Here is a 24,473-nt window from a genome sequence, read left to right as displayed (position 1 = left end):
ATAATATATAGCTAATAAATGAGGAAACTGTCCATAAGGTTCAAAACATCTAAAAATACTCAAAATTGAAAACTGAACACTGATACATCTATCCGAAAAGCCTCTAAACTATTTGAGCTGTGGAGTTGATGGGACATGTCCCCAAATAACTTCGTCTACTAAAAATAAATTAAGTCTGATGCGATAATAAAAAAATAAAGATCATCCTTGACTGAAAAGGACTCATTGCTATGTCTATTGTTGCTGACTGGGACTGAGCTGCTAAGGGTACTCTGGATCTCGTGCCTCTAAACCTATGGTGTCAAATAAAACACCATAGCGCAAATGCATCAGTACGGGAATATAATAAGTATAAAGATGAGGTATGGCTAAATGAAAGGGATTATGCATGAACAATTACTTAACTGAATAATCATGAGAGTACTGAATGAGAACACATGCATGAATACACAAACCATAACCGAAATTATCATAATTCAAAATATTAAAACTCGAATACTACTTTACTATCATCTGAACTTACTACTAATGACTGAGATACTGAATCATCTGATACTAATAACTGAGTACTGGAGTTGAGATCAGTTTTGTCTAGCGAGTGATCTCAGAATCTGAGGATACTGAAGCTGATTGACTAAATATACTGACATTATTGACTGAATTTTGAGCTTTGCCACTCTCGACTGACTGCATCGGAGATCAAACCTCTCTGGCAGATGATTCCAGGATCTACTATCAATGATAAGAAATGATCATGTCCTAATCTAACAACAAGAATACTCAACTGAATTTGAGACTGAGATCAAGCCTATCTAATGGGTGATCTCAGAATCTGATAACAAGAATACTCAATTGAATCTGAGACTAAGATCAAGCCTATCTGATGGGTGATCTCAAGATCTGATAAAGAAATTTGATGTCTGCATAATTTTTAAAAAAAAGGCAAGACAAATTTCAATAAATTATTCTATGCCACGTTACAAAAAAGTACTCCAACGGATAACCCAACAGTTCGAACAAATGGGGAATCTATTTGAAAACCTATTTAATAAATCCCAATAGATCTTCTACCTATTGCAACAGATGCACCACCAACACCACAACTAATGCCACCAAGACCACCACCCATGCCACCAATACCAACACCAAGACCACCGACACCACCACCAAAAACACAAATACCAACACCAACAACAACAGCCACCAACAACACCACAACACCATCCAACAATACCACTGTGGTCAACAAAGTACTAAGACAAAAACTAGAGTTTTCTCAGGTGCTTCCTATGTTTTTAGCATCAAAACTCAAAATTGCTAACCCATTCTCGAAGATAATACAACTAAAAGTCTTCTTTTTCATCATTAAATAAAAAGCCCTAATTTTTAGAATAAATAACAAATGTAGAACTCTTCTCGAACTTTGTTACCTACGAAAATAGAGATAATAATGGATACAAGCGAGAATGAAGTCGAAAATAACAACTATGTGGTCGAAAATAGGAAGAAAATCGATCTATTTTGAAGGATTGAGCAATATGTTGAGAAGTGTTGTCTGTATCGTTGAGAGAGAGAGAGAGAAGAAGTAGAACTTCAAATTTTAAATAAGGAAAAAAATTTCACTCAAATGGATGATTTGTATGAGTTGATTTATAATTTTGGAAAAGAATACCAAGTTTTGAAATTATTTATTTGGTCCAAATTGATCTTAATTAATTTTAAAAAATTTAAAAGATATAGTTTTTAAAAAATCAAGTTAATGAGAACTCATTTCTACTCAGAGTGATCGATCGACGACTCGGATCGGAATGAACGCAATACCAATACCATACAATTGCAAAGAATCAATTAAAGTTGTAGTTGACCCTATGAACTCATTCATCCATAGTTCCACCTAAATTAATTAAGGTACTAGCTTAACAATAAGTTAATGAGAACTCATTTCAACTCAAATTGATTGATCGATGACTCGGGTCGAGATAAATGCAATACCAACATCATGCAATTGCAAAGACTCAATTAAAGTTGTAGTTGACCCTATGAACTCATTTATCCCCAATTCTACCTAAATCAATTAAGGTTCTATCTTAACATAAAGTTAATGAGAACTCATTTCAACCTAGAGTGATCGATCGATGACTCAGGTCGGGATGAACGCAATACCAACACCATGTAATTGCAAAGACTCAATTGAAGTTGTAGTTGACCCTATGAACTCATTCATTCATCCATAGTTCCACCTAAATCAATTGCAATGAAATCTATTGCAACAAACAACTGAGCTATTAGAAAGTTTCAAACAGATATTCATATTTATTGTAACGAATGACATATCTGATTTAATTATCAAATAAACAATTGCACTTGTTATGACAGATGACTGAGCTATTGGAAATTTGTAAACAGATATTGATATCTATTATAACAGATGACATATCTGATTTAATTATCAAATGGATATTTGCATCTGTTGTTACAGATGACTGAGTTGTTAGGATTTTTCAAATAAATATTGCTATCTGTTGCAATAGGTGACATATCTATTTGAAAATCTTTTTTTTCTTTTAATTTAAAAGTAAGTTTCTATCCGAGTAGATAAAGTAGTACCACCAAAGACGATAAAAGATCTTTCTTGGATAACTCAAAAATGAGTTCATTGAGTAGTCTTATCTTATCTTTTCAATATCACCCGTCTTCATTGTTCCCCTCAAATTATTAATGAATATTAAAACTCACGTCTACGTACACATACATCTAGAATTATCTCATCTCTCCTTCAACTTCAGCCCTAAATTTATTTTATTTATCTCTCATCTTTTTCTTCCTCTCCTCTTTAGGATTATCACAGCCTATTTTCTCTTTTTTCTCTTCTCTTTCTCATAAAGATCCTTTTTAATCTAAATCGATCCATATCTTCCCTCGACTGAAATTATTGTTTTGATCCCCTTTTGACACTAAGGTAAGGTTCACTATTGCTCTTTTATTCTCGTCTTCCTCTTTGTAAGCTATTTATATTTATTTTTAATTTAATTACTATTTACCCATATCATATTTATTTTAAAAATTTGAAGAAACTTTTAAGTATTGAATAAACAAACCAAGAATTTTTATTACAATATGCAAAAAAAGTAATCTGTTGAGAGAAGTTTAAAAGCCTTATTGGTAGTATCATTTTTTTGTATGTATTTTGTTTGTTTCTATGTTGTTGATATTGTTATTGATGTTGGTTGTGGGTTTGGCATTGTTGGAACTTATGGTGTGGTGTTGTTGATGGTGTTGGAACAAAGGATGTTGCTTCTTTATTGTTGATGATGTTGTTGATGGTGTTGGAATAAATAATGTTGTTTCTTTATTGTTGATGTTTTTAATTTGATATTTCTTTGTAGTTTATGTTGTTATTGATGTTGCAATAGATAGATCAACTATTGGAACAAATCAAACCACCAACAAGGCTGGTTTGATGTATTCTAATAGACTCCACATCTGTTTCAATAGAATTCACATCTGTTGCAACAAATTCCACATATGTTGTAATAGACTCCACATCTGTTGCAATAGACTGCATATCTATTGTAACAGACTCCATATTTGTTGCAACAGACTCTACATCTGTTGCAACAGACTCTACATCTGATGCAACTGATGGATAATGTTCTTTCTGTGACATTAATTTTTTTCCACTTTTTTGTAGATATAAGAAACTGAAAGTTGATCAACTTTTGCTTGACCAACATAAGAGGGTGCAGAAAATATGGGTTTGGATAAATAAGTTGTATGCAGATGAAACCACTTTATATGTAGGAGATGTGTATAACTGATAATATTATCATGGAAACACACATAGAGTACATAGATTTTGTGAATGTTTTTTTACCAATTCTTCATTGATCATTCAAATAAAATATCTATAATTTTACAGTTAAGTTTGGTAGGTCCGAAATAATAAGATTGAGGGACCATGAATATGGTTCTGATACCCTGTTAAGATTTAATGTCGGTTGTTGCTCATGTTTATGTGTCAAGCATTGTGTAGGGATCTAGTTTTGGTGGCATTGTAAAGAGATTCAATAGTGACTGGACTAACTTTTAGGATGCATTGGACCATTAGAGGGCCTTCGGAGCCTCCCAGTACTTCAACCAAGAACAAAATCAATATAGTTATTGCCCTAGCCTAAATTTATATGGTTGGGTTGATCTTGGTAATGATTATATGCCAAAAGGTGCGGTAGGAGAATGCCTTCAAAGAAAAATAGATGGTTGATGAAAGATTATATCATCTAAGAGCTAATTGAAGAGAACACATAAAGTAGAAAGTAACTTCTAGCAAATCTGACCGATGAAACTATCTTAGAACAAGAGAAATTTGTATCAACTGCATATATGAAATTGTACCAAGTAAAGAAAAATCTGTCTGTTGTTTCTCTAAAAGGAAAATAGTGCAAATGGTCTCTTTCCTAGAAAGCAGTGTCTAGGTAGCATGGTCAGGATTATCACCTAGATAAAAAATTGTAGAAGACCAAGAAAGTAGTCGTACGGGCATTGAGGGTTGAAATGATCAACAGTAAGTCTAGAAAATTTGCGCCAATAGCAACTGCATTTAAAATGAGGAATCTAAATGAAGGCCGCAATTTCTGAATTTTAAATTGCATCCCATGCCTTCTTGTTATGGTTCTAATTAGGTCCACTGATGTTGACCTAATAGGAACCACAAACGAGATTGAAAGACAATTCGAGTGTCATTACTTTCTTAGAAATTTGGTTATAATTGATTGTGTTTTCTAGACTTAGCATGTTTTCAACATATCTTGAAGAAGATTAGAGGCTTGTTGTAGTATGTGAATTTAGATAATTTTCAAGCTTGCCTCTAGCTTATTGATTTGGTATTCAAGCTTTTTGTTGCCGTCTTTAAAGTTGGTATAGAGTTCTTGATCATTTGTGAGATTGATCAGGAACACTATCTTCGAAGTTGTGGCATTCAAGAAGCCCTTCAAAACACTTTCTTCAAAAGCCCTAAAGGATCCATGTAGGGTCATTGTCTATGTTTTTAGCTTAAAATGTATTGATGTACAGTCAAGATATGGTCCCAACAGTTGGATAGCTCACTTTTATTGAGCGTTTCTCAATGCATCTTGCTCAACCAACTTTTAAGGGATTTGATAAACTAATAAGCAAGGAGTTACGTATCGTTTTATCTAAACTGACTATACCAAGCCTATCAAACTTTACGTAACTCCAGGCTCATTACCTTATTAAAACACTTTGCCCGAGTTAGTGCACAAATCAACTGATTGTTCTTCTCCCATATAGAGGACAAGATATTCATCATACAAAAGTCTACACCATCGTCAGAAATTCTTCCCAGGGCGCAAGTCTTCAGAAGGCATCAATAGTAATCTATCAATATCAAGTTATATTGTGAGGTTCCTAGTCATTCCTTCTAACGACTTTTTCTACGAAAAGAATTTCCACTGATGACAAGATATCTTCCATGAAAATGTACACCGTTAGCAGAAATTCTTGCCAGTTCGGAAGTCTTTAAAAGGAATGATTAGTAATCTCTCAATATCACTTGATATTGAGAGATTACTAGTCATGCCTTTTGAAGACTTTTTCTCTGGCAAGAACTTTTGCTGATGATGTAGACTTTTGCATGGTGGATATCTTGTCATTAACAAAAATTCTTGTCATAGTGAAAGTCTTGGAAAGGCATGACTAGGAATCTCTCAATATCACTTGATATTGAGAGATTACTATTGATTCCTTCTGAAGACTTTTGCTCTGGTAAGCATTTCTGCTGATGGTGTAGACTTTTGCTTGGCAAATATCTTGTCATCTATATTGGAGAACAACGATCAGCACAAAGGTTGAGAGATTGACCTCGTTTGATTTGTCTACTAACTTGGGCAAAGTTTTCTGATAGGGTAATGAGCCTGGAGTTATGTAACATTTGATAGGCTTGGTAGAGTCAGTTTAGATCAAATGTTATGTAACTCCTTTCTTATTAATTTATCAAATCCCTTGAAGGTTGGTTGAGCAATATTCATTGAGAAATTCTTGATAAAAGTAAGTTATTCAATGGTTGGGACCACATCTTGACTGTGCATCAACACATTTTGATCTGAAACAAACACAACTACCCTCTATGTATCCTTTAAGGCTTTTGAAAAAAGTGTTCTGAAGGCCGTCTATAATTCTACAACTTCAAAGGAGAAAGTGTTCCTATTGAGTTATAAGAATAACTTGTCCATATTGAGCAGATATTTATAGCTTAAGTCTGTCAATGTAATAACCTATCCTCCTTGGTTTAACTTATTAATTTATTCATAGAGTAGATCATTTGTACCCATAATAAATTTTTTTACATTTTATTTATTTGTTGATTTATTTCATATAATTTTTGAACGTTTCAATTATTTTATGTTGTCTATGAATATAGTTTAATCCTTCATTTTGAACATGTTAATTGAAATGGAATACTAGATTCAAATACTGCAACAGATAATGCATCTGTTGCAACAGACAACACATCTTATCAAACAGATTTAAACATATGTTACAACATGTAGGTCATCTACTGGAAATTATATAATAGGTCTTTCTACTTTTTTTATTTGTTCCAATAGATTACCTATCAATTGTAACAGATAGATTATATGTTGCAATAGATTGTATATCTATTGCGACAGACAGACTGGTAAACATCTTTATAATGCAACAGATGACCAACCTATACCAACAGATAATCAATCTGTCATACCAGGTATTATATCTGTTATAACAGATAGGCAATCTGTTGCATTATAAGAATTCAACTTTCGCCAGACTAAAAATTATCACTACATGTAAAGTGAAGTGGCGTGAAATAAAAAATTATTTTCGTGTTCGTCTCTATCTTTGTACATATTCTTCTTTATACACGGGGTTCAACCATTTAGTTAGGTCATCTGCTGAAAATTATATAACAGGTCTTCCAACTTTCTTTATTTGTTCCAACAGATTACTTATCAATTGCAACAGATAGATATATGTTGCAACAGATTGTATATTTGTTGCAACAGACAAACTGAGAAATATCTGCATAATGCAATAGATGACCAACCTATTCCAACAGATAATAAATCAGTCACAACAGGTATTATATCTATTACAACAAATAAATAATCTGTTACATTATAAAAATTCAACTTTCGCCAGACATAAAAATTATTACCACTACATGTAAAGTAAAGTGGCTTGAAATAAAATATAATTATCGATTTTGTATTTGTCTTCATACATATTCTTCTTTATACATGGGCTCTAACCATTTAGTTAGTACCCCATAAGCCCAGATCTCTTGTATCTTTCCCACAACGGCGTTGCACATATCAGACATTTCTGTGCCGATCAGTAAACACTCGATGTATACAAGCGAGTATGGTCCGCACGCTGCACCGATTTTATTTTTTTAGAGGTGGATGTTTTTATTTCGACCTTCAAAATCCCATGATTCCTTCATCAAGACTTTCACCGGCAAATGATCCATCAGTTTACTCTGCATCAATAACTTGGAGAACAATTTCAAGAGGGGCTGCATGTGGGTTAAAAACGCATCCTCATTGAAGACAGGTAAGTTGCAGTCATAAACCTTAATCTTTCCCTCGTCGAGTAGTATCTCAACAGCGAGAAAATGTTTGACTTCAAAGTTCATGACTGTAAGGATTTTCTTTGCCTAGGTCCAACTCTTGCCGTGCAGATATGGACTCTTCTCTCTAACATATTTAATCATGTCTTAAACCCATTCGAACATAGAAGCTAACTTATCAAATCTCCGACCACGAGCACCAGCTCACCTACGGAGATCATCATACTTATCCTTTAAATTGTTGTAGAAGTTGAGGTCCATTATCCTATTGGTAGCATCATAAGCATTCGAGTACACTAATTGTCTGCCCCTCATGAGGTATGTAATTTCATCAACATACTGTGGTATAAGAAGATAATTTTTAAATAGGTTAGCAATTGTAAAGAATAAAAACACAGTGGAAAGATTCTGTTGCAGAGAATTCTTTGAATCAGTTCACAGATTACCCCGTTAACGCAACTTATGCAACATATATGAAATATGTTGCAATTGAATACCTAGTTATTGCAACAAATTACACATCTGCTGTGTAGCTTCTTATTCATGGATTAGATTGGGATGCTAGGTTAGCAAAAGTAAACTTACATTGTCTATGTACCACTCACGTATATTTATCATACTTATGAAGTCTTGAGCATCAAATGAATGTGTGGTATATTCTTGTGGAGGTTTTGTCTTGTCAGTCATGATTTTTTTCCAGTTTCTCCTTCTCTCCATTGCCAAATATTGCGTATATGTCCGCCTTCTTCAGCGACCCCTGATTTTCAACAACTCTTACAGCGGAAAGAGTTGCAATTTTTACAGTTTTAGAATAGAGAGTATTTGTCTAATGTTTTTCTTTTCCTCCTAACTGCCCTACAGGAGTTTATGGCTCTCTCACCTTCTTGGATAGTATGACACATCTCTTAGATTTCAACTCCTTGGTAGCTTCAATAATAGTCTCTAGTTTTTCAAGGAGATTATCCTCTCTGTCTTTGTATACTTTACACTTGCAATAAGAACATGAGGGTGGAGAGGGGTAATAGAAACCACTGTAAGGGTAGGAGGGACCGGTGTAGGTGTGAGGGCAACCTGTGCAAAGGGTGTTTTCAAATATATTTATTTTTTTTGGAGCACCAACATGCTCATAATCAAGACTGGCAGTAGTAGCAGCAGGATGGCTGCCACCATCATCAACAACTACACCAGCAATACCCCCAGAAGAAGCACCTAGATCTGTTATAGTAGGTTGGTTATGAAGAGCTTCAACATTAGGATGACCTTGACTAACTGCTCTTCTTATGGCTGTTGCTCCAGCCAATTTCTTCTTTATTAAATCCACCATTGGGTTTGCTTTTGTATCAACAAGACCTAGAGTAATAAATAAAGTCATCCCCAGCTCCTGCTCAGTAGGTACGATCCAAGGATGCACAACCTATAAAAAAAGACAGGAGGCATTTAAATCATATAATAATAATTTGCAGTCAATTGGGTTACATGTTAACACAGCCAACTTATGCAACAAACGATCTATCTGTCGCAACAGCTGATCTATATGTTGCAATAGATTGATAATATGTTGCCTCAAATTACCCATCTATTGCATAATTTGAAATAGATGTGAAATTTGTTGAGTTAGGTTCAGAGAACCAAAGCAACAAATGGTTAATCTTTTGTGAAATATGGATCGTCTGTCGTAATAGATTACCCGTTTGTTACACCAGTGACAGTTGATGGGTAATCTGTTGCAATAGACGATCCATCTGTCACAACAGATAGCACATCTGTTTCAATATCTTTCTTTGAGGAAAACTATTTTAGTTGAAAGAAGACGTACTGCATCATCCGTAGGGTTAAAGAGATCAGCCTCCTTAATATTTTTTTGTTGCCTTTTGCAGCCAACCACCTATGGATCCTTGGATGAGAAACCTCATTCAGGTAATCCTTAAACTGCTTTCAGAGGGAAGGAATAGCTTCACATACCCAAGCCTAAAAAATGTAAACAGGAAGCAAGCAAAAAAAATCATAGTAAATATATTAACATAAATTAATGGATGAGTAAAAATAGTGATCAATTTTACAATGAAAACCCAAGGAAAGTCGTATAATGTGATCATCTTTGGGGATAGCTTTGTCAGTAAATATTCGACAGACAAGTATTAGTTTTCACATCCCCAGGGATAATCGTTGAATTTCTCAAAATCATCAGCAATCACCAAAAAATCATCTTCTATGACTTTTCTGATGTCTCTTGCCAATAAAACATAATGGACAAACCAAAAAAAGAACAATTTATCCTTATAGTTCTTTGGTATTTTTTTATCCTCATGATCTTCCATCAAATCATCCGCTTTGTAGCTATATCCAATAATTCCCAACAACCCATCTTTTTTACCTTGCATTTGTTGGACCCTTTTGTGGGGTATTTCCTTGATGAGAGGTTCTTCTGGACGATCGCATCCCAAGCCCATCACTACAAAAAACTCTTTCAATCCAAAACAAACCGGCATGCCACAATAGTTGATCCAGATTTCATCCATATTTTTTTGCCCTCCTTTGAATTTTTATCATCCCCCCCGTACTTAATCCAACACTTGAGAAGTTCATATACAATACTCATTGGGAAATGGAGAGTACGGTCCTCAGGCATCTTAAAAAAGTATGCAAAGCAGCTCTTGTTAAAAGGTTTGTCTATGTTTCCATTCTTCATAATACTCCGAAGTTCATAAAAGTTTTTCCCAACAGACATTTAAGTACAAGTCACCAGTTACTTTTGTAGGGATATCTATCGGCATCGCAACTCAAAACCTGTCGATACTAGTGGGTTTGACAGGATAATGTTGGGATTTCAATACTAATTAACGCCTCATTGGTGAGAAGGACTTCTCACTTTCCTCAGCTTCATTTTGACCTGACTGAGATTGTTCAGGAAGTTCCTTCGAATCTATTTGTACTCTAGCCTTTGTTGTTGGGTGGTCAGAAGTTGATCCACTTTCAGTTTCTTATTTGGGAGACATCTTTTAACTACAAAGAATAAAAAAATAAAAAATACATTGCATTTGATGTATGCATAATTTTTTTAAAAAAGGCAAGACAAATTTCAATAAATTATTCTACGCCACATTACAAAAAAATACTACAACAGATAACCCATCAGTTGGAACAGATGGGGAATCTGTTTGAAGACCTATTTAATATCTCCCAACAGAACTTCCACCTGTTGCAACAGATGGACCACCAACACCACAACCAATGCCACCAAGACCAACACCAATGCCACCAAGACTAACACCAAGACCACCGACACCATCACCAAAAATACAAATATCGACACCACCAACAACAACTACCAATAACACCATAAACACCATCCAATAATACCACGGCAGTCAACAAAATACTAAGCTAAAAACTAGGGTTTTCTCGGGTGCTTCCAACTTTTTTAGCATCAACACTCAAAACTATTAACCCATTCTCGAAGATAATACAACTAAAAGTATTCTTTCTCATCATTAAATAAAAATTCCTACTTTTTAGAATAAATAACAAATGTAGAACTCTTCTTGAACTCTGTTACGTATGAAGGAAAAGAAAATGACGGATACAAGCGAGAGTAAAGTCGAAAATAACAACTATATGGTCGGAAATAGGAAGAAAATTGATTTATATTGAAGGATTGATCAATATGTTGAGTAGTTGTTGTCTGTATCATTGAGCGAGAGAGAAAGAAGAGGGAGAACTTCAATTTGAAATAAGGAAAAGTTTTTCACGCAAATGGATGATTTATATGGGTTGATTTGTAATTTTGGAAAAGAATGACAAGTTTTGAAATTATTAATTTGGTCTGAATTGATCTTAATTAATTTTTAAAATTTTAAAAGATATAGTCTTAAAAAAGTCAAGTTAATGAGAACTCATTTCTACTCTGAGTGATCGATTGATGACTCAATTCGAGATGAACGCAATACCAATACCATGCAATTGCAAAGAGTCAATTGAAGTTGTAGTTGACCCTACAAAATCATTCATCCCTAGTTCCACTAAAACTAATTAAGGTACAAGCTTAACATTAAGTTAATGAGAACTCATTTCAACTCAAAGTGATCGATCGACGACTCAAGATGAGATAAACACAATACCAACACCATGCAATTGCAAAGACTCAATTGAAGTTGTAGTTGACCCTATAAAATCATTCATCCCTATTTCCACCTAAATCAATAAAGGTTCTATCTTAACATTAAGTTAATAAGAACTCATTTTAACTCAGAGTGATCGATCAATGACTCGGGTCGGGATGAATGCACTACCAACACCATGTAATTGCAAAGACTCAATTAAAGTTATAGTTGACCCTATGAAATCATTCATCCCTAGTTCTACCTAAATTAATTAAGGTTTTATCTTAACATTAATTTAATGAGAACTCATTTCAACTCAGAGTGATCTATCCTTCACTCGGGTCGGGATGAATGCAATACCAACACCATGCAATTGTAAAGACTCAATTGAAGTTGTAGTTGACCCTATAAACTCATTCATCCCTAGTTCGATCTAAATCAATTTAGGTACTATCTTAACATTAAGTTAATGAGTACTTATTTTATCGTAGAGTGATCGATCGACAACTCGGGTTGGGATGAATGCAATACCAATACCATAGAGTACACTAATTTTGTGAATGTTATTTTTACCAATTCTTCATTGATCATTACAACAAAATATCTATAATTTTACTGTTAAATTTGGTAGGTCCGAAATGATAAGGTTGAGGGACCACGAATATGGTTCTGATACCCTGTTAAGATTTAATGTCGGTTATTGCTCATGTTTTTGTGTCAAGCATTGTGTAGGGATCTAGTTTTGGTGGTATTATAAAGAGATTCAATAGCAATTGGACTAACTTTTAGGATGCGTTGGACCCTTAGAGAGCCTTCGAAGCCTCCCACTGCTTCAGCCAAGAAGGAAATTAATATAGTTATTGCCCTAGCCTAAATTTATATGGTTGGGTTGCTCTTGGTGATAATTATATGCTAAAAGGTGCGGTAGGAGAATGCCTTTGAGGAAAAATGGGTGGTTAATGAAACACTATATCATCTGTGAGCTAATTAAAGAGAGTACATAAGGTAGAAAGTATCTTCTAGCGAATCTGACCGATGAAACTATCTTAGAACATGAGAAATCTATATCAAGTGTAAATATGAAATTGTATCCGATAATGAAAAATTCGTCTGTTATTTCTCTAAAAAATAGTGTAAATAGTCTCTTTCTTAGAAAGCCACGTCTAGTTAGCATGGTCGGGATTATCACCTAGATAGAAAATAGTAAAAGACCAAGAAAGTAGTCGTACGGGCATTGAGGGTTGAAATGATATACAGTAAGTCTAGAAAACTTGCATCAATAGCAACTGTATTTAAAACAAGGAATCTAAGCTAAGGGGACAATTTCTGAATTTTAAATTGCATCCCATGCCTTTTTGTTTATAGTTCTGATTAGGTCCACTGTTGTTGACCTGATCGAAACCACAAATGAGATTGAAAGACAATTTGAATGTCATTAATTCCTTAGAAATATGGTTATAATTGATTGTGTTTTCTACATAGAGCATACTTTCAACATATCTTGGAGAAGATTAGAGGCTTGTTGTAGTATGTGAATTTCGATAATTTTCAAGCTTGCCTCCAGCTTGCTTATTTGGTATTCAAGCTTTTTGTTGTTGTCTTTAAAGTTGGTATAGACTTATTGATCATTTGGGGGATTGATCAGGAACGCTATCTTTGAAGTTGTTGCATTCAAGAAGCCCTTTCAAAACACTTTCTTCAGAAGCCTTACAGGATACATGTAGTGTCACTACTTATGTTTTTAGGTTAAAATGTAATGATGCATAGTCAAGATGTGGTTCCAACAGTTGAATAGCTCACTTTAATTGAGTATTTCTTAATGCATCTTGCTCAACCAGCCTTCATGGGATTTGATAAATTAATAAGCCAGGAGTTACGTAACGTTTTATGTAAACTGAATCTACCAAGCCTATCAACCTTTATGTAACTCCAGGCTCATTACCCTATCAAAAAAGATTGTCCAAGTTAGTGCACAAATCAAACAAGCTTAATTTCTCAACCTTTCTATTGATCGTGCTTATCCCCTATAGAGGACAAGATATCCACCAAGCAAAAGTCTAAACCATTTCCAGAAATTCTTCCTAGGGCGCAAGTCTTCAGAAAGCATCAATAGTAATCTCTTAATATCAAGTTATATTGAGAGGTTCCTACTCATGCCTTCTAAAGGCTTTTTCTACGAAAAAAATTTCTGTTGATGACAAGATATCTTATATGTAAAAGTCTACACCGCTAGCAGAAATTTTTGCCAGTCCAGAAGTCTTTAAAAGGCATGATTAGTAATCTCTCAATATCAAGTGACATTGAGAGATTACTAGTCATGCCTTCTGAAGACTTTTGCTCTGGCAAGAATTTTTGCTAATGGTGCAGACTTTTGCATGGTGGATATTTTGTCATTAGCAAAAATTCCTGTCGTAGCGAAAGTCTTGGAAGGCATGACTAGGAATCTCTCAATATCACTTGATATTGAGAGATTACTATTGATGCCTTCTGAAGACTTTCGCTCTGACAAGCATTTCTACTGATGGTGTAGACTTTTGTATGGCGATTATCTTGTCATCTATATTGGAGAACAGTGATCAGCAGAAAGGATGAGAGATTGATCTTGTTTGATTTGTTCACTAACTCGAGCAAAGATTTGTATTGGGTAATGAGACTGGAGTTATGTAACATTTGATAGGCTTGGTAGAGTCAGTTTAGATCAAACGTTACGTAACTCCTTGCTTATTAATTTATCAAATCCCTCAAAGTTGTGTTGAGCAAGCTTCATTGAGAAACGCTCAATAAAAGTGATCTATTTAATGGTTAGGACCACATCTTGACTGTGCATCAACACATTTTGACCTAAAACAAACACAGCGACCCTCCATATATCCTTTAAGGCTTCTGAAGAAAGTGTTCTGAAGACCTTCTATAATGCCACAACTTTAAAGGACAAAATATTTCTGATCGAGCTCACAAGAGATCAAGAACTCTATACCAACTTCAAAGACCAAAATGACAAGCTTGGATACCAAATTGGCAAGCTAGAGGCATGTATGAAAATTATCGGGATTCACATTCTACAGCAAGCCTCTGATCTTCTCCAAGAAATATTGAAAGCATGCTAAGCCAAGAAAACACAATCAATTAATCCATATTGCTAAGGAAGTAATGACACTCAATCTATCTTTCAATCTCATTTATGGTTCCGATCAGGTTAACAGCAGTAGACCTAATCGGAACCACAAGCAAAAATGCATGGGGTGCAATTTAAAATTCAGAAATTGCTGCTTTTGCTTAGATTCCTTATTTTAACTCAGTTACTGTTGGCTCAAATTTTCTAGACTTACTGTACATCATTTCAACCCTCGATGCATGTAAGGATACTTTGTTGATCTTCTGTTATTTTCTATCTAGGTGATAATTTTGACCATACTACCTAGTCACAGCTCCCTAGCAAAGTGTCCATCTGTATTATTTTTCTTTCAAAGAAACATCAGATGAATTTAAATTATCGGATACACTTTCATATTTGCACTTGATTCAGATTTCTCATGTTTTAAGATAATTTCATCGGCCAGATTCACTAGAACTTCCTTGCTGCCCTATGTCTCTTCTTCAATTAGCTTTCAGATGATACAGTCTTTCATCAACTCCCCTTTCCCTCATAGATATTCTCCATCGGCTCCTTCTGGCGTATAATTATTTTCCCGAACAACCCTTCCATATAAATTTAGGCTAGGGGAATTTCTATTAGTTTTTTTTTCTTGTTTGATGCAATGCGAGGTTTCGAAGGCCTTCTCAAAGTCTAATGCACACTTAAAGTTAAGTCCAATCACTATTAGATCTCTACAATGACACCAAATATTGATCTCTTCTCAAAACTTGACATGCATAAATATGAGCGACAACCGTTAGTAATTCATAACAAGGTATCTGCACCATCTTCATGGGGACCTTAGCCATATCAATTCGAACTCATCAAACTTAACTGTACAATGCAGGATCTTGTTTGAATGATCAGTGCCTAATCGATTAAAAACTTCATTCACAAAAATTTTATACTTTGTGTGTGTTGTTCTGATGACTTTATCAGTAGTACTTAACTCTCATACATGAAAGTGGATCCATCCATCTGGACGAACTTTATTCTTCCTAGCCCATCTATTATTAAATTGAATAGACAAATGACTAACAAGTTGCAATAGATGCCACATCTATTTAAATTATCAACCCATAGCAGATATTTGTTACGACAGATGATCAATCTATTGCAACATATGACGTAGCTATTGGAAAAATCAAACAGATATATTCATCTGTTGCAACATATTGTCAATATGTTGTATGTTATCTAACAGATGGAATATATTTTGCAATAGATTACCCATCTATTAGATTTATTTTAAAGCAATTTTGTTTTCTTTCTGAAATACAATAAAAGATAAAATGTTGTATTTTGATCCATTTTTTTAATTTATACATTTGAAAAGTCACCAGTTTTATTTAATTAAGGGAAATGAACAGTTGTTGCTTTTTGACTAACTCCTTCGAGTTCAATCATTTATAAATAGGTCCCTCCTTACTCGTTCATTCTACTACACTTATAAATATGACTGATCCATATTCATAAAAGAAGATTCATATTGAGTCCTTGCAGGAACTTCAAAGGCAGTTTGATGAACTCCAACAGGATTTGGCAGATTTCAGAGCAAGGCTGGGGAGGGCCCTGCTGCTGTCGAATAAAAATTGTCTGGTTGACAATAATAATAGTAGTAGTAGTAATAATAATAATAATAATAATAATAATAATAATAATAATAATAATAATAATGATAATGATAATAGTAGTAACAATAATTAGGTTATTTTTTTTCTTTAAACGTATGTATTTTCCTCCTTTTGTATATCAGATTTACCCAAGGGATTCAAAAATCTATGTTTGGTGGTCGACTTTGAATTTTTAATTCTAATTTAGTATTTAATTATCCTTTTGTTTATTCCTTATTCTCAATATGTCGATGGTTGTTGGTAAGGATTGAGCATTTATGGCAACAGAGGTTGATCTGATGCGACAGATCAATCATATGTTGCAATAGGAGGTTATTAATAAAAAAGGGTTATTGTTGTTATTGAGAGGGTAAAAAGACATGACTTTTCGATTAGTTAATAAGAAAAATGGTTCGTAAATAAATGATAAACACAATTTATAACCGTAAAAGAATGGTTATTTAATTTATTAACTGATCGTGACTTTTCATCATTTTTGTTTTTAAACTTATATTTTAAAATTATTTATTTATTATATAATAAAAAAATATTACAATATTGGATTAATTAACTTATATGATGATTGTTAAAAAAAGGTGAACAGTCGTGACTTTTGATCTAAAACACATTCAACAATAGTGTTCATGCATCAAATTCCCCATATGTTGCGACTAATGTATCAGCTGTTAGAAGAAATCAAAAAAGCTATTAAAACAGATCGTCGATTTATTGCAATAGATAGTATATTTGTTGCAACTGATGGATTATCTGATGTAACAGATATATAATTTATTGCCAGAACTCAACAAAAATGGTTATTATTTTATTAAAGAAACGGTTATTGAAAAGGTGTTTTTTTTTAATTTATATAATAAAAAAGTTAGCAAATTTGAATTAATGATATGATGATAATTTTTTAAAAAAAATAGATTATATGTTGCAACAGATAGATTATCTGATGCTACAAGTTTTCTATTTATTGCAACAGATGATATATCTATTGTCACAAATAAGTTATCTGTTGCAACAGATATATAATCTGTTGTCACAACTCAATAGAAACGATTCTTGAAAAGAACTAATTAATAATAATAATCTAAAAAGTCATGACTTATCACAATATTTCTTAATTTAATTAAGTCATAACTTTTCACAGTAATCAAAAATATAATTAATAAATGGAGGTGAACAGTTAGATTATATGTTGCAATAGATAGATTATCTGATGCAACAGATTTTTAATTTGTGCAACAGATGATCCATATTGTCACAGATGAGTTATCTGATGCGATAGATATAGAATCTGTTGTCACAACTCAATAAAAATGATTCTTAGAAAAAAACTAATCAATAATAATAATCTGAAAAGTCATGACTTATCACAATATTTCTTAATTTAATTAAGTCATAACTTTTCACATTAATCAAAAATATAATTAATAATTAGAGGTGAAAAGTTAGATTATATGTTCCAACAAATAGATTATCTGATGCAACAGGTTTTCTATTTGTTGCAACAGATGATTAATTTGTTGTCACAGATGAGTTATCTAATGCAACAGATATAGAATCTGTTGTCACAACTCAATAAAAATAGTTCTTGGAAAGAACTAATTAATAATAATAATCTGAAAAGTCATGGCTTATCACAATATTTCTTAATTTAATTAAGTCATAACTTTTCAGAGTAATCAAAAATGTAATTAATAAATGGAGGTGAACAGTCGCGCCTTTTTCCCACTCATTCAAATTCAATCATCTATAAATAGGTCTCTCCTTACTCAATCGTTCAACTACACTTTATTTATTTATTGCATCTTATCTTTCATATTACACCTTCTACCACTTTCTCTTTCCTAACTCAGGCAAGTTTTTTTTCTTGCCAATCTGTAGTATATGTTGTATTACATTTGGATATTCTTTTTTTTACTTTTGTTTTATATTTTTTTGTCAATTTATATGTGTTCTAAATATGGCTAATCCAATGTGGGGCGTTGCTTTTGTGCAAGAAGTTGTGAATGAACTTCGGATGAAGGTTCATGCCCTACAACGGAAACTGGGAGCAGTTAGAGCAAGAATGCTTGGTGAGATCCGCAGGCTGAGGAGGTCCTTGCTGCTACCGATTGAAGATTGGCTGGCTGAAAATAATAATAATAATAATAATAATAATAATAATAATAATAATAATAATAATTAGATTATTTTTTCTTTTAGTCTATGTATATGTATTTTTATTTATTTTTTCTTAATAAAAAATTATGTTTGATCAACTTTGATATTTTAATTCATATTTAATTTTTATTCTATATATTATCTTCTCAAAAAACATGTCGACGATTGGACGTAAGGAATATTTTGAATCCAGTAGCAATAGCAAGAGTTGAAACATATTGATTATCTGTTGGGTTGTGGTAGGGGCTGATTTGTGTTGTTCCAAATAGATTACTCATATGTTACAGCAGATAAGCAGTCTGATGCAATAGATAATCAGTCTGATGCAACAGATAATTAGTTTGTTTCAATAGATAACTAGTCTATTGCACGACTTTGACGGTTTAATTCGTACTCCCTCCGTCTCAAATTACCCGGTCTAAATTGAGATGGCTCATTGATTAAGAAAAATAATTAATAACATACCTAGTTTACCATAATACTGCTATTAAATGATGTTTACATTTTAATTTGAAGAAAAAGTAATTAATGCAAAGGGTAAAACATGAAATTTTTTTATCTCTTCTTGATTAATGAAAAAAAGACAAGTAAAATGAGAAATCAAATTAAAAAATTTGGGACGGGTAATTTGAGATGGGGGGAGTATTTAATTTTCATTCTAGCTATTATCTTCTCAACAAACATGTTAATGATTAGACGTAAGGAATAATTTTGAATCCAGTAGCAATGAAAAGAGTTGAAACATATTGGTTAACTGTTGAGTTTGTGGCAAGGGTTGATTTGTGTTATTCCAAACAGGTTAATCATAAGCTGCAACAGATAAGCAGTCTGATGTAACAAATAAGTCTGATGCAACAGATAATTGGTCTGATGTAACAGATAATAATTCTAATGCAATAGATCACTAGTCTGTTGCAACAGATTACCCATCTATTCGATTCTGTTGGATTCATGATCGGCTTCTATCCATTGATGGAAAAACAGCAGTAACTGCGTACCCATATGACAAATTCAAATAAAAATCATAATTTTACTTATCAAAGTCACCTATGAAGTAATGCCAAAGTGGAAAGTGATGTAGGAAATAAAATTTGACCTAAGAAATTGCTCAAATAGCAGCAGTAGCGGTAACAACAACAACAACAATGGTCGACAAGAAAAAGATGAAGATGATAATGAAGTAGAAGATAATGATAATGAAGCAGAAGATGATGAATAAAGTAGTAGCAACAATGAACAACAATAATCGTGAAGAGAGAGAAAACACCAACGGATGAGAAGAGAGAGAAACGTGCCTTTTTCCCCTCTGTTTCCTGTTATATTAACTAATATTTGGATCAAAGTGTAAATTAAAGAACTTGTGGGTTATTTTCAAATTTATTCAACTTTCTTAATCTATAATAAAGTAATTATCACTTCCACTCAATAATTAAGACTTGTGTCACCTACACCTCATTTTAAAATTCTGTAGTCACCTACACAAAGCCCCATGTATCCTTCTAACAATATTCTTTCTTAAAAAAAATAAAAATGCCAATTGAACTGATAAAGATATAAGAATTATAGACCCCAATAACAATCACAAAGAGAAGTTAATTATATATGCACATATATGCCAGACTTGTTAGTCAATTATCCCTTGAGATGAGAATATATATGGCTCTTTTGAGAGAAATTGCACTAGTGTTCATCATTTACCATACAGATTTTAAAATTGTAGTTGGGATATACTCTAATTTTATTGGACCCATTAATTTAAATTTACCCTACAAATTCTAAAATTGTAGTTGGGAATACACTAATTTTATTGGCCCAATTAATTTAAATTTATATATTGTAAGACTCATGTAAGAGTTTGCTCACTATTGGAAATTTCTCTACAATCGTTCACTATTGGAAACTTCTCTACTTTTAAGTTTAAATCCTAACTTTTAATTGAATGTGAAGGAATCTTATTTATTTCACAATATCTCTTATGATAATATGACACATATTCAATTCAAGCTATTTGTGTCCTTTTAAATTAGTCAATTCCATTAATTGTCAATAGAAATTTGCCTTCTCCATTGATAAGGAAATATATTACTAAATAATATTGAAATGACGTATGTTGATTGATCAAGTAATAAGTAAGCAAAATCTCGTGAATATTGTTGTTGTTGTTGTTTTTAAAATGTTTCTCTTTTTCTTTAGCAAATTTTAAATTCTAACTTTTCACATGATATACTTAAGATGATAAAATTAAACCACATTTTGATATATTCTAAATATCTTTTAAACCATAAAATTTAAAAAATTCATTTATTTTCTTAAACTCTACATCAAGTCAAACTAGATAAACAAAATAAAAACTAACGAAGTATTAGTTTAGTTGTCAATGTCACACCCCTTTTTTACGTACTCAAAAATTTCATTTTTTAAAGTTCGAAAGGGCTTTATTATTTAAGTGACAAGAAATGAAAATTTATTTCGGAAAAGGATTATTTGCATTTTTTATTCAGAGTCGCCACTTGGCATAATCCGGTGTGCCAAGTCACCTTTGGAAAATCCTTTTCGAAACCATTTGACTCTTAAACTGGTTTGCGAACAGAGATTCCGGCTAAGGAATTCTATTGACCGAGGGGAAGGTGTTAGGTACCCCTCGATCCCGTGGTTCAACCACGATCGCTTGGGTAAAGTGTATCAACTATTTTGACATTACGCAATGTATAAACCACACAAAAGCACGCAAAATAATCAAACAATAAACAAAACAAAACAATCCAAAATGTAAAGTCCAGTCCAATTATACAGTCCAAAAATAAAAAAAATACGAAAATATAAATCCTAGTCTAAACCAATTCTAGACTAAGCTCCAATGCCTTACCCGATGCCGCAGGCCTTCATCGCGATTATTTTTTGCCAACATAATATGTCGGGGCATTCCCCGGTGAATAAATACATACAGATACTTCAGGGCATTCCCCGGCCAAATTATACAATTGAATTAAATGTGATAAAAAAAACAAAACCATTCCAACACATATTTCAAACATGTCATCAATCCACCATGCCTAAATTTGCCTACTCGAACCTACCGTTTGCATATCCAATTAGCGACATAAAATCGTGACACTATCGAGTTCACCAATATTATTCATGTTTATTCCAAGTTGAACAAAAAGTAACAATAAAACCATCATTAACCCAAATTCGTCATTTTATCAATCTCGTGATTCCACTCCAATTTTATCAACCCATTAAACATGATCAAATTCATTCCTCAAACCAAACATAGCCGAATCACAAATGTCACGATCAACATCAACAAGAATCCAATCAAAACATAATAACACCAACATATTCACAAACCATTCAACGCACCAAGATAGATAAAAAAAAGATTGGGCTAAGAAATGGACCTTCCGAAATCGACTGTCGTTGATAATGTTGAATTACAGAAATCCGAATCCGAAAGCTCGGGGAGAAAACCGTAACTAGGACAAAACCCCGACTCAAATTGGTTTTTAGAAAAAAATTGACGGAAAGTCTCGAAGTAGAACAACTGACCCAGAACCGAACGCCAACAACAAAAATTCCAACCCACTTTCCGGTAGAAAACTGAGAGCGCGTATAAATTCGAACCCTGAACTCCGACGAGTTACCAGTGATAGCAATCGACTGGAATGGAGCGGCTTCCAGCTGGATTTCATCTAGAAATCAAGACGACCAAAAGGATTTTGGGAATTTTAGGATGGAGCAGACCTAGATGATGCGCCTGGTGTCGATTTTGGCGAGCTAAGTCGCCGGAGCAGTAACTAACGACTGGAAACCTTCTCGATCTATTCCATTTTTTTCAACGTATGGTGTGCAATTCATTGTGCATATATGCGTGTACAGTGGTGGACGGTGACGAATGACGATAGTATGAATGAAACGGGACCTCTAATGGTGTCCCAGAGAAGGGAAATCGTAAGGTTTCTGTGTTGTGTTTTCGTCCTTGAGAATCATCTTCTGTATGTTTCTATGTGTGTATTGATAAAATTGAGTCTTCTCAGGCCTTCTGCATGGGATCCTTATTGTGTGTTAATGGTGAGGGTGTGAGTGAAGAAGATGAAGTTTGTGAAAAAATAGTTTTTGTTCCTTTTTTGTTTCTGATCGTCCCCCTTTTTTCTTTGTGTATATGGGTGATTGTATATATGTTGGTGAAATTAAAATACTGAGGTGAGTGTAGGTGGGGTCACGTGGGTGGGTATTGGGGTAGGGTAGGTGGGGTAGGGTATGGTAGGGGTAGGGAGGTGGTTTATTTTGATTGGGTAGGTTGTTAGGATAATATAGAATTAGTTAGGATAGGTTTTGTTAGGGATTTTGTTATATTCTTTTTTTTTTGTATTTTGTGAGGGTATAATAACATGGGTGAGGGTACACGGTAGGAAAAAAGAAAAAAAATGGGTAAAAACGACATCGGAGAGGGACGAAATTAGGTGTCTACATCATGCCCCCTCTGAATGTAAATGCGAAGTGTTTTCAGGCAAAGAAGTAGACAGTGAGACCAAATTTTGACCCGACCATTATTCAAAGAAAGAAACAGAAGGAAGGAGGACAAACGGGTCTTGACTTAAGACATCCTCCCTACCCAAATTATGAGAGAATCAAGTAACAGGTATTTCAAAGGATTGGAAGAGAAGTGGACTATACCGAGTTGGAGAGTCGAGTGAGGTTCCATCGAGGTTCCGGTCTGCGGCTCTGTCATTACATCAAAATGAAAATTACAAGTTAAAACATAAATAAATTACAAAAAATCCTAACTATACAACTTCTTTTGGGCTCTTGACTCGACTTTTATCACCCTATTCTTCAGGCGGGCTCCTGACTTGCCATTTCTTTCAACTTGTTGCTTGGCTTTCAATTACTTCGCTTTGTTGCCTGACTTTTCATTTGTTTACCCTATTTTCCAGGCGGGCTCCTGACTTGTTATTTCATCACCCTGTTCTTCAGGTGGGCTCCTGACTTGTTATTTCATCACCCTGTTCTTCAGGCAGGCTCCTGACTTGCTATTTCATCATCCTGTTCTTCAGGCGGGCTCCTGAAACCCAAAATTAAAACTGGAACAAAAATTATCTCAAACAAAATTATAGTAAAGTAGTATTTCATTTTTGAAAGTGTTGTCCCATTTTCCAGGAAGGTCCTGAACATAAAGTAAAATTCCATTTTTCAGGAGGGTCCTGAACAGAAAGTAAAATCCCATTTTTCAGGAGGGTCCTGAACAAAAAGTAAATTTCCATTTTTTAGGAGGGTCCTGAACATAAAGTAAAATCACATTTTTCAGGAGGGTCCTGAACATAAAGTAAAATCCCATTTTTAGGAAGGTCCTGACCAGAAAGCAAAATCTCATTTTTCAGGAGGGTCCTGCCATTTTTCAAGAGGGTCCTGAACATAAAGTAAAAATTCCATTTTTTCAGGAGGGTCCTGAGCATAAAGTAAAATCCCATTTGTCAGGAGGGTCCTGAACATAAAGTAAAATCCCATTTTTCTAGAGGGTCCTGAACAAAAAGTAAAATCCCATTTTTTAGGAGGGTCCTGAACAAAAAGTAAAATCCCATTTTTCAGGAGGGTCCTGAACAGAAAGTAAAATCTTATTTTTCAGGAGGGTCCTGAACAGAAAGTAAAATCCTTGAACAGAAAGTAAAATCCCATTTTTCAGGAGGGTTCTGAACATATAGTAAAATCCCTGAACAGAAAGTAAAATCCTATTTTTCAATAGGGTCCAGAACATAAAGTAAAGTCCCATTTTTCAAGAGCGTCCTGAACAGAAAGTAAAATCCCATTTTTCAGGTGGGTCCTGAGCA

The sequence above is a fragment of the Capsicum annuum genome, unplaced genomic scaffold (genome assembly GCF_002878395.1).
Source record: "Capsicum annuum cultivar UCD-10X-F1 unplaced genomic scaffold, UCD10Xv1.1 ctg998, whole genome shotgun sequence".
Classification (NCBI taxonomy): Eukaryota; Viridiplantae; Streptophyta; class Magnoliopsida; order Solanales; family Solanaceae; genus Capsicum; species Capsicum annuum.
Note: the sequence above shows the minus strand (reverse complement) of the source record.